The following is an 8,418-nucleotide window of genomic DNA, read 5'->3' on the forward strand; positions in this document are numbered from 1 at the left end:
CCTCACGCTGAGTGAGTGACGCGTCGATGCTTTTTACTCTCAATTCAATTCATTATATTTTAAGAGAATGTGTACTATGAAAAACAGGTCAACACTAAAGGAAGTCAAATAGGTGAATTGAGACATTAAGCCCCTATTTGAAAGCTGCATACCAGTGTGTTTTGTTCCTGTGTGTTCTTGCCTGCAAGTTTGATACATTGCTATCTTACAATTATAATACTATAATTTTTACTATACACTGCTTACATTTCATCCACGTGTTAGATTGTCTGTCTCCTATCTCGCTATTGTGGACCTCACAAAATTGTCTTTATTGGCAGTCAGTCTGAGTTGATATTGGATTTCCGGATCTCACTCCCATTCATTCCTTCCTGGCAGAGTCCACATAAACCAACTGTAGTGGTCACACACACACACACACATCTACTGCTTATCATTTGATGTTGGAGCATGTCAGTAAGTAACAGTGCTGCAATATGTGAGAAATTATAATGTTTATAAAACACGGTGTCAGAGAACTGTATAATCACTAGCCTCTCGCACTTGTACACCTACATGAACACACATTGTACACCCTGTTAACACACAGACTGACTCATGAAGTTTTCCTGTGCGTCACAATAAGACTGCACTCTGCTGGGAAAAAAGGAAGCAGGCCTGTGAGTCATAGAAATGTTAGCCAAGCCTCATGCCAGTATGCAAATCTCACACTGTTGCCAAATAGTGCATGGGCCTAATTAACCTGTTATAAAGTCCTTATGTAGATATTCTTCAACTACTGTTACAAATCTAAAGTAACATATTCAATGTCCAAGTCTTCATTGGGTGGTAATAAAGTCATGCATCATTAATTGATCCAAGTATCCTTGATTTATACAGATGATCCAATTGAAATAGGTCAAATCTATTTCATGTGAGAGACCTGTTCATATCAGCTGTGATGAGATCCCATTGCACTTGCAAGGAATAGCATCCCATTATGCCAACAGAAATGTGAACTAAAAACAGAAATACTCAGACTTACATTGTTCTGTCTGCCTATCCAGTAAGCGATCTTCTTAACTGCTGTGAGTGATGTGTAATCATCTTTTTGGATTTCCTCAAGAATTTTATCTCATCCTTCAGTCGTGCAACAGAAACAAAGTTTCGCACTCGCACTATGTTTTCTGGTACATTTTCAAAAACAACATTGGCACGAACACAGGCCTGTCGGAGCAAGAACTGAAAAATGCAGAAGTTCACAATCCTCTACATCAGGTATTCCCAAACCGGGGTACGCGCAATGCCGTCGGGGGTACGCCAAATAAAAACCACAAAAAAAAACAAGCCAAATAAAAACAAAAAGATATAATTTTTTGTAAAATTACAAATCTTCACATTTTCACAAATGTAATTAAACCATCTAACGTTAGTGATCAGCGAAAGAACACAATGTCAAATACAGGGTGACTAGTCAAATAATTAACATCCAATCACATTAACCGTTACTCTCTCGCGGGAATTCCACTAACGGCCGGTATGTAGTCAAAGGTAGCTGCTGCTCTTTCCGTTTTCGGGAAAATGGATAAATGGTTCAATAAAAGTAAATCCCGCATCCATAGAGACACATACCAGCTCCACTGGTAGTACTGCTGCTACTACCAGCAGTACTACACCTGCACCTGTCAATGACACAAGTTGTTCTGCTTCCACGAGCACATCCAATGCTAGCATCAGTAATTCTACATTTGTTGTTAGCCCAGCTTGCATCGACACTGACAGTTGTGAATCTGATGCAGCCGAAGAGCTATTGACACCTTACCCGGGAAAGCACCGAACATCAGACAGGGACGTTGGACCATCAAAGAGGCGCAAATATGATGAGAACTACATTGATTTGGGGTTCACTTATATTGGGAGTAGTGCTTTTCCTCAGCCACAGTGTGTTACATGTGCAAAAGTACTATCTCACAACTCGAAGAAACCTTCACTCAGAAACAAAACATGTAAATGTGAAAAATAAGCCATGGAAGTTTTTTGAGCGATAATTAAGAGACTTTTGAGTAGTAAGACATGTATAAAAGCAACAAATACCATTAATAAGAAGGGGCTGGAAGCGTCTCATATGGTGAGCTACCAGTGGCTGAGACAGGCAAGCCCCATACTATTGTGGAGGACTTAATTCTTCCTGCTGCCACATATATGGCTGGGACAATGCTGGGGGAAAAGGCCAAAAAAACAGACAATGCTTTCATCAAACAACGGTGCATCGTTGACATGGCAGGATATGTTTTGTAACAATTACTGCTTTGCATACAAGCCAGTGAATTCTATGCGTTACAGCTGGATGAGTGAACAGACGTGGCGGGCCTGGCACAGCTCCTGGTATATGTATGTCAATTTGTAAGTCGCTCTGGATAAGAGCGTCTGCTAAATGACTTAAATGTAAATGTATGTTTTACGTTTATGGGGTGTCAATTAAGGAAGACATCCTCTTCTGCAAACCACTGGAAACCAGGACAACAGGAGAGGATATTTTTAAAGTACTGGACAGTTTTGTGACATCAAATGGACTTTGGTGGTCAAGATGTGTTGGTATCTGTACTGATGGTGCAAAAGCCATGACAGGGAGACATAGTGGAGTGTTAACATACGTGTAAGCAGTTGCTCCCGACGCCACTTGGGTACACCGCAGCATCCACTGAGAGGCTCTTGCTGCCTAAGGAATGCCTGACAGTTTGAAATACGTTTTGGACACTACCGTGAAAATGGTTAACTTTATTAAAGCAAGGCCCCTGAAATCTTGTGTATTTTCTGCACTATGCAATGATATGGGCAGCGATCATGTACCGCTTTTACAACATACAGAAGTGCGCTGGTTATCAAGGGGCAAAGTATTGGCACGTTTTCTTTAAATTGAGAGACGAGCTTAGCGTTTTCTTTACTGACCATAGTTTTCACTTGTCTGTCCCCTTGCATGATAACAATTTTCTCACATGACTGGCCTATCTGGGTGTACCTATGTGAGAGTGGATTCTCGGCCCTCACTAGCATGAAAACTAAATACAGGCACAGACTGTGTGTGGAAAATGATTTAAGACTGAGACTCTCTCCAATTCAACCCAACATTGCAGAGTTATGTGCATCCTTTCAAGCACACCCTTCTCATTAACCTGTGATGAGTTTCACAATTTTAGATGAACAAATAATGTTTTATATGTAAGATTGCTAAATAGTAAAATGATTGATTATTATTATTTGTGTCCTGGTCCTATAAGAGCTCTTTGTCACTTTCCACGAACCACGTTGTGACAAAAACTCACTCATTCTTATGTTTAATAAATGTATCATATAGTATGTGTGTTGCAGGCTTACAATGATGGCAAAAAACAACATTTGAGAGTGCTCCGACCCTGGTGCTAGAGGGGGTACGCAGCTGGAGGTTGAATGTTTGAAGGGGTACGGGACTATATAACGTTTGGGAACCACTGCTCTACGTGACTCACATACTGAGGGAAACTCTTAACGACAGCCAAAACAACAGTACCCCAAAGGTACACTGACTGTACAAAACATTAGGAACACCTTCCTAATATTGAGTTGCACCCCCCTTTTCCCTCAGAACAGCCTCAATTCGTCGAGGCATAGACTCTACAAGGTATTGAAAGCGTTCCACAGGGATGCTGGCCCATGTTGATGCCAATGCTTCCCACAGTTGTGTCAAGTTAGCTGGATGTCCTTTGGGTGGTGGACCATTCTTGATTCACAAGGGGAACTGTTGAGTGTGAAAAACCCAGCAGCGTTGCAGTTCTTGACACACTCAAACCGGTGCGCCTGGCAACTACTACCATACCCCGTTCAAAGGCAAATATTTTGTCTTGCCAATTCACCCTCTGAACAGTGGTGTAAGGACTTAAGTAAAAATACTTTAAAGTACTACATAAGTAGTTTTTGGGGGGGAAGTGTTACGATCAACTAGGAGTGGTGGGTGGAATCAGGCGCAGAGAGCAGGGTTCAGTCTTTTTTTCAAATTTATTCCCCAGCGCAACAAAACAGTCACGCCAACACACAGGGCGCATATAAGTTGCCAGTCCAAACAGGACAAAATAGTCCGGAGAATAAATACACGAATAACTCACACCATCAAACACAGAGTAACAAAAACAAGCCCGCACAAATACCCAGCGGGCCTAGTGCCCTTAAATACCCTACAAACAAACCCTAATACAAAACAGGTGTACCCAATTACCCAATAACCCAAAACAAACGGAAAGGGAATCGATGGCAGCTAATAGGCCGGCGACGACGACCGCCGAGCACCGCCCGAACAGGAAGAGGCACCATCTTCGGTGAGGTTCGTGACAGTACCCACCCCCCTGACGCGCGGCTCCCGCAGCGCGCCGACCCCGGCCTTGAGGACGACGAGGCGCAGGGCGATCCGGGTGGAGGCGATGGAAATCCCTCAAGAGGGAAGGATCTAAAATGTCCCTCCCCCGTACCCAGCACCTCTCCTCCGGACCGTACCCCTCCCAGTCCACGAGGTACTGCAGGCCCCTCACCTGGCGTCTCGAGTCCAGAATAGCTCGTACTGTTTATGCTGGGGACCCCTCGATGTCCAGAGTGGGTGGAGGGACCTCCGGTACCTCACTGTCTTGTAGGGGACCAGCTACCACCGGCCTGAGGAGAGAGACATGAAACGAGGGGTTAATACGATAATAAGAGGGAAGTTGCAATCTATAACACACCTCGTTTATCCTCCTCAGGACTTTAAATGGCCCCACACACTGCGGCCCCAGCTTCCGGCAGGGCAGGCGGAGGGGCAGGTTTCGGGTCGAGAGCCAGACCCTGTCCCCTGGTGCGAACACCGGGGCCTCGCTGTGGTGGCGGTCAGCGGCTCTCTTCTGCCGTTCACTGGCCTGCCTGAAAGAATCCTGGACTGCCCACCAGGTCTCTCTAGAGCGCTGTACCCACTCCTCCACCGCAGGAGCCTCGGTCTGACTCTGATGCCACGGAGCCAGGACCGGCTGGTAGCCCAGTACGCATTCGAATGGCGACATATTTGTGGACGAATGCCGAAGAGAGTTCTGGGCTAACTCTGCCCACGGGACGTACCTCGCCCATTCTCCTGGCAATACGACCTCAGAAACCTGCCCACTTCCTGGTTTACTCTCTCCACCTGCCCATTACTTTCGGGGTGATAACCAGAGGTAAGGCTGACCGAGATCCCCAGACGCTCCATAAACGCCTTCCAAACCCGAGACGTGAACTGGGGACCCCGATCGGAGACGATATCCTCTGGAACCCCATAGTGCCGGAAGACGTGGGTAAATAGAGCCTCTGCAGTCTGTAGGGCCGTAGGGAGACCAGGCAATGGGAGGAGACGGCAGGACTTAGAGAACCGATCCACAACGACCAGAACAGTAGTGTTCCCCTGAGATGGGGGAAGATCAGTAAGGAAATCTACCGAGAGATGGGACCATGGCCGTTGTGGAACCGGGAGGGGCTGTAACTTCCCTCTAGGAAGGTGCCTAGGAGCCTTACTCTGGGCGCATACCGAACAGGAAGAGACATAGAGCCTCACATCCCTAGCTAAGGTGGGCCACCAGTATTTCCCCCTAAGACCCCGCACCGTCCTATCAATCCCCGGATGACCCACAGACGGTAGTGTGTGAGCCCACCGAATCAACTTATCACGGACACCAAGCGGTACGTAACTTCTACCAGTCGGACACTGTGTAGGCGCAGGTTCAACCCTCAACGCCCGCTCGATGTCCGCGTCCACCTCCCATACCACTGGGGCCACCAGCCGAGAGGCTGGAAGGATGAGAGTGGGTTCGATGGAGCGGTCCTCGGTGTCATAGAGACGGGACAGCGCGTCGGCCTTAGTGTTGAGGGAACCTGGTCTGTAAGAGATCGCTACTTGGCCAAAACCGCTGCACCTCCTTTACCGTGGTCGGAGTCGGCCAATTACGCACGGCGTTAACGCGGTCACACTCCATCATCATCCCCGAGCTGGAAATGCGATAACCCAGGAAGGAAACGGCTGGTTTGGAGAACACACATTTCTCAGCCTTGACTATAGGTCATGCTCCAGCAGTCGCCCAAGAACCCTGCGCACCAGGGAAACATGCGCGGCGCATGTGGTAGAATAAATCAAGATAGACTACCACACCCTGCCCGTGCAAGTCCCTGAGAATCTCATCTACAAAGGATTGGAAGACGGCTGGAGCATTCTTCAACCCATACGGCATGACGAGGTACTCATAGTGGCCTGATGTGGTACTAAACGCTGTTTTCCACTCGTCTCCTCCCCGAATACGCACCAGATTATACGCGCTCCTGAGGTCCAGTTTTTGATTCCACCGCCGTAGCGATGAGAGGTAGCGGATAACTAAAACCCACTGTGATCGAATTGAGACATCGATAATCAATGCACGGATGCAGACCTCCCTCCTTTTTCCTCACAAAAAAGAAACTCGAGGAGACGGGTGACATGGAGGGCCGAATGTACCCCTGTCTCAGAGCTTCCGTGACATATGTTTCCATAGCCAGCGTCTCCTCCTGTGACAGCGGGTACACATGACTCCGGGGAAGTGCAGCGTTCTCCTGGAGGTTTATCACGCAATCCCACCGTCGATGGGGTGGTAATTTGGTCGCCCTCTTCTTACTATAAGCGATAGCCAAATCGGCATATTCTGGGGGAATGCGCACGGTGGAAACCTGGTCTGGACTCTCCACCGTTGTGGCACCGATGGAAACTCCTATACACCTCTCTGAACACTCGTCTGACCACCCCTTAAGAGCCCCCTGTTTCCAGGAAATAAGGGGATTGTGAATAGCCAGCCAGGGAACCCCCAACACCACCGGAAACCCAGGTGAATCAATAAGGTAGAAACTGATCCTCTCCCTATGATTCCCCTGCGTTACCATGTCCAGCGGAATCGTGGCCTCTCTGACCAGCCCTGACCCTAACGGTCGGCTATCTAAGGAGTGCACGGGGACAGGTGGGTCTATCTGCACTAACGGAATACCCAATTTACGGGCGAGTCCACGATCCATAAAACTCCCAGCTGCGCCTGAATCGACTAGCACCTTATGCTGAAGAGAGGGGAAAAACGCAGGAAAAGAAATTAACAAAAACATGTGACCAACAGGGAGCTCTGGGTGAGTTTGGTGCTTACTCACCTGGGGTGGCCGAGGAGTGTTCCGCCGACCCTCTCGACTCCTCCAACACCGGTCCGAAGTGTGTCCTCTCCGTCCACAATAGGAGCAGGAGGAGCCCCCTCTGATCCCCCTAGATGCAGCTCCTCCCAACTCCATCGGAGTGGGAGAGCTGGAAGGTGGAATTAACAGGACCCCTTCTGAACGCCCGCGGGCAGCTAGCAGGTTGTCCAATCGAATAGACATGTCTATTAGTTCATCCAGGGAGAGAGTTGTGTCCCTGCAAGCTAGCTCCCGGCGAACGTCCTCCCGGAGACTACACCGGTAATGGTCCATCAGGGCCCTGTCATTCCACCCAGCACCAGCAGCTAGGGTCCTAAACTCCAACGCGAAGTCCTGTGCGCTCCTCGTCTCCTGTCTGAGGTGGAACAGTCGCTCACCCGCCACTTTACCCTCTGGTGGATGATCGAACACAGCTCGGAGGAACTACAGGTAGTTGTCCCGAGCCGAGTCTGGACTGTTCCAGACCGCGTTAGCCCAGTCCAGGGCCCTGCCCGTTAAACAGGAGACGAGGAGGCTCACCCTCTCCTCACCCGAGGGAGCCGGACGCACGGTAGCCAGGTAGAGCTCTAGCTGGAGCAAAAATCCCTGGCACCCAGCCGCCGCTCCATCGTACTCCCTCGGGGGGGAGAGACACAGTGCGCCGGACCCAGAGGACGACGTAGGTGGAGTCGGCAGTGGGGGAGCTGGGGTAGACGTCGGTAGACCACTCCTCTACATTCGTTCCATCCTCTCGATCATCTGGTCCATCGCGGTACCAATCCGATGGAGGACCTCTGTGTGGTGATGGACGCGCTCCTCCATAGTGGGGAGAGAGGTGGTCGCTGCTCCTGCTGATTCCATTTCTGAAGGTGCGGGCTTCTGTTACGATCAACTAGGAGTGGTGGGTGGAATCAGGCGCAGAGAGCAGGGTTCAGTCTTTTTTTCAAATTTATTCCCCAGTGCAACAAAACAGTCACGCCAACACACAGGGCGCATATAAGTTGCCAGCCCAAACAACAGGACAAAATAGTCCAGAGAATAAATACACGAATAACTCACACCATCAAACACAGAGTAACAAAAACAAGCCCGCACAAATACCCAGCGGGCCTAGTGCCCTTAAATACCCTACAAACAAACAAACCCTAATACAAAACAGGTGTACCCAATTACCCAATAACTCAAAACAAACGGAAAGGGAATCGATGGCAGCTAATAGGCCGGCGACGACGACTG

This window comes from Oncorhynchus nerka, linkage group LG8 (genome assembly GCF_034236695.1).
Source record: "Oncorhynchus nerka isolate Pitt River linkage group LG8, Oner_Uvic_2.0, whole genome shotgun sequence".
Taxonomy (NCBI): domain Eukaryota; kingdom Metazoa; phylum Chordata; class Actinopteri; order Salmoniformes; family Salmonidae; genus Oncorhynchus; species Oncorhynchus nerka.